The sequence below is a fragment of the Prionailurus bengalensis genome, chromosome B2 (assembly GCF_016509475.1).
Source record: "Prionailurus bengalensis isolate Pbe53 chromosome B2, Fcat_Pben_1.1_paternal_pri, whole genome shotgun sequence".
NCBI lineage: Eukaryota > Metazoa > Chordata > Mammalia > Carnivora > Felidae > Prionailurus > Prionailurus bengalensis.
Window position 1 is genome coordinate 12,129,598 of NC_057349.1, and position 4,497 is coordinate 12,134,094.

Genomic DNA, 4,497 nt, shown 5'->3' on the forward strand with positions numbered 1-4,497 from the left:
CAGGGAGAGAGAGCAAGTTTCAGAAGCACAAAGGTTTTATAGGGGTCTAGGGGCAGCCGATTGGCTGGGGAAGGGGCGTGGCCTCAGCCGATTGACTGGGGAAGGGTCAGAGTCCTGCTAGGCAGGTCGCTGGGCGTGTTTTGATCAGGAAGTTTGAATGGGTGAGAGGAAGGTTACTCAAGGGGAGGAGGCTGGTCTACGTGAAGGACACAGAACAAGATGGAGTCGGCTGGCGTAGGCCCGCCCTTTCAAAAATCACTGGCATAAACCAGTCTGGAGGGTTGGTGAACAAATCTCCCTACCGTCTTTCTCCCACTTAGCATGTGAGCATTGCTGTTTGTTTTAAGCAAGGAAAAAGCATGAATTGTTTTCATATGCATTTTAGACGATACACTGTGTTTGCTTTAGGGATTGAGTTGTGTGACACAGAGAGAAAATTTATGTGTTAATTACTAGAAATTCGTAGGAATTGAAGTACAGCTTTCATGACCTTACTGTTTGGAATGAATGCATTCTGTGCTTAAAATAGCCAGTCGCTTTATTTTTAAGACTAATTTCTTGGTTCTGAATGATGAGAGAAAAAGTTTCAGACCCTTAGCTGCAAACACTCTCCTGTCCACAACACTTTGCAAATGCAGCTCATCTTTATTCCTGATCCACGAAAAGCCAACTCGGATATAAGATGTAATTGTCAGTCTTGTTTTCTCTTTAGCACACGGGCTTTTGAAGCAGACTTGAGGTCTCCGTGTGCTGAACAGCGTCTGTGATGAGGCGAAGTCGGGAGTGGAGTCTGAAGGTGGGTCTGTAAAACTGGCTGCATCTGATCTTGTGTTCTTTTGCACTGACCATCCTGCGGGGAAGGGCGTGGAACAGAGCTCGAGCCAGGGAAACCAGCAGGGCAGTTTCTGCCCTGCAAGGTGTTCAGACTGTGTCGTCTTCACAGGGGAAATGTTCAAGATGTTTTGACTTCTCCACCTTTTAAAAACAGAGACTGAGCATGCGTTCTTCCCGTCTTTAGCTACGGGAACGCTTAGAAACCTAAGAGGAAAACCATACAGTGTTGCATCATTAAAAACGACAGCGCGGAAGTAGATGTGTTTACGAATCAGAATGAGAAGTTGTTGAGTGAAAAAAAGCAAGTTGCAAAAGAGTTTGTGTAGCACGAGTCCACTTTTGCCAGGAAAAACGTGTTGAAATACATACAGCAAAATGCTCCCAGCAGTTTCTTAGCTGGAGGGAAGCACGTTGGTTTCCTGGTGGGTTTTTTTTTTTTTTTTTTTTTTTTTTGCGTTTTAGCTTTTTCAGTGTTTGTAATTCCACATTGCTTAGGTAATTTAAAAGAAAGGGGGGGGGGGGAGGCAGCAAACACAAGTGACACAGAGAGCCCATAACGGTCATCTCCCACAGTTTATTTTAAAATAATGCCCTTTCCTGACCCAAGATGCTCTAGAAAAAGGTGTGGTGTCTACAGGTTATGTGGGGGCAAAGCGATCTATCTGCTGACACCCCAAAGCACCGCACAGCTTTAAAATGCAGTATTTACCGGGTAATTACGACTTCAAATACTAGCTGTTTACTAGCAGTGGAGTAACACACAGAAATAGGCTCAGTCATAAATTACTGGTAGTCGCTATAGCAACACTGCGATAAGTTCTATTCTTGTTACTGTGATTGCACAATCACTTTTGATCTAACATAAATAAGAATCTTACAACGTGTAGTACTTTCAACATATGTGAAATATTTTAAACACACCTTTTATTTTTTTAAACTTTTTTTTAATGTTTATCCATTTTTGAGAGAGAGAGGCAGAGCGCGAGCTGGGGAGGGGGCAGAGAGAGAGAGAGAGAGGGAGACACAGAATCCCAAGCGGGCTCCGGGCTCCGAGCTGTCAGCACAGAGCCTGATGTGGGGCTCGAACTCATGAACCACGAGATCATGACCTGAGCCGGAGTCGGATGCTTAACTGACTGAGCCACCCACACGCCCCTTAAATATACCTTTTAAATATTAGTTTAGGTATAAATTATCCATAAGGGTTTTTTTGTTCACTCCCCCTAAACTGGAGGGTTTACTAAACATCAAGTTTACCTCCTATGAGACTGGACCAGACCATCTTTCACAAGGAAATCGATATAGGCGTTTTTCTGTTGCACCCAATTAAAATGGTTATAGGGACATTTACCTAAGTTTGTCTTCCTGACTCATAATTTCCTGAAGGTTGTAGCTGGATTTGAGTTGAAATACCCTGGCAGCTGTTCAAAACCTTCTGCTTCAGCAAGGAGAAAACCAATTAGGTTATTCTCAACACATAAAATTAACGTGATCCCAGAGGCTATATTTTAGAAATCTCTTTCTTTTCTCTTACTCTTCAGTGTAAATCATCCTTTTAAATAAAAAAAAAAATGAAAACAAAAAGAGGATCATGGGAAAAAGTCACATTTACATTTGAAGTTAAGAAATAGTACGTTGCCAGGATGGGCTGACGGCTCTGGAGGCAGTGGGAGGATTCAAACCCCAGCCGGACCCCCTTGATGCCAGGGTTCGTGAAGGTGAAAAGTCCTTAGAGCCTCTGAGCCTGTTTCTTCGTCTGTAAAGCCTCAGTCTGTTTGGTGAGTAGTAATATACTTAGAGTTTAAGAGCCGTTCCTTGTACCCAGGTGTCTATTTTCATCACCTCTCTTCCCACCCTGTTAAAGTGTTTCTTGCTAAGAAAATACATGGCTAGTCATTCTGGATGTGTTACTCCGCTGTATTTAACTCTATGTAGAAAGCTTTCCAAGCCAGGTTATCAGCGATGATGTTCACATCTGTAGTGCATATATTTGAACTCAACAAATGTGTCACCCAAGCCACTATAGAAGTTCAAGAGAAAGTATTAGTGGGATATTTATCAAATTGGGGGATTTAATATACAACAATTACTACAGAGGCACCTGGGTGGCTCAGTTGGTTAAGCGTCCGACTCTTGATTTTGGCTCCGGTCATCATCTCAGGGTTTGGGATCCAAACTGACAGTGGGGAGCCTGCTTGGGATTCTCTTTCTCTTCCTCTCTCTCTGCCCCTCCCCAACCCGCACATGTGCTTTCTCTCTCTCTCTCTCTCAAAATTAAAGACAGAAAACTTTAAAAACAAAACAAATCAATTACTACACATTTGCACTCTGTGTATATTTGGGCCATTAAAATTTTTTTATTTACAGAGATCTGAATGATACCTAAATCCTTTCGAAGTGGCCTACTGCAATCATTTCAGCTACTGTAATATTTTGTAAGATTATCACATGTCACCACAAGATAGCTGCCAGAAAAAATCTCAGGACAATATGGAAAACATCATGTCGGCCACCTGGGATTTTACATAAATAGCATTCTATAATATTATGGCATATTCTAGTTTCCACAGTACTTTTAGACCCATTATTTCATTTGGGTTGATGGAAGCGGTTATCCCGAATTAACATATAAGGTAATGGAGACACAGACTGCCCTGGACCAGGGCTCTGCAGGTCACATTGTAAGATGGAGATCGTGGTTCTTAAAGGTTTGGGTTCCGGAATGGGTTTTGAAAGAAGTCCCTCCATCATACCACCATCATACCTGGCTACCGGATCCCGAATCCTACAATATCCCAAAGGGAATGCATAAGCAGCAGGTGCCTCGTGGTCCTCCGGTCAAATTGCACTGTCCCCAGCCACTGGTTCCCATCTTTGGGGGCTGTCCTGCTTCTGGGAGATGTGTGGGGACACCGACGCATCCACTAACAAAATATTTACACAGCACTTATGATGTGCCGTTCACCTTCGGAGGGACAAAAAAATGCAACTGTGAACAAGACACTCATCTCCTGCTCTGCTAAAACCGAAATATTTCGTGGTGGACCTGAAAACCTATCAGGCGATTTCAAGTGGGTGGCAAGTGCAGAGGTGAGTGGGCCAGGGTGCCGAAAGTCAACTGGAAGAGAGCGGCACCAACCCAGACCGGGAGCTTTGGACTAAGTGGTCTGAGTGGAGACACAAACAACAAGAAGGCATTAGTCGGCTCCAGCGGCGAGAGGGAGAGAGGGGAAGAGAGGAGCTGCACGTGCAAAGACCCTGAAGTGGAGGAGAAGCAGTGTGATGAGTCTGAGGGGCTCAAGTTCAGCACAAGTGAATTGTGAAAGCAGAGATCCTTACCAGTCACAGGTTCTGGACTCTGCTTTGGCCACGAAAGGCAGCCAGGAAAGGGTTTTAACCAGAGGACTGTGGTATAGGGACCAAGGAAATTTTTGTAGAGATCCAGTTGAATGACAGGAGGGTGGTGTGAGGGGAAATGTGTGAAAATGGATGGGAGATCTTCAGGATGTAAACTCATCAGAGGCGCCTGGGTGGTTCAGTCGGTTAAGTGCCGGGCTCTTGATTTCAGCTCAGGTCATGATCTCATGGATCATGGGATTGAGCCCCACATGGGGCCTGGGAATCCTGCCTGGGATTCTCTCTCGCCCTCTCTCTCGCTCTCTC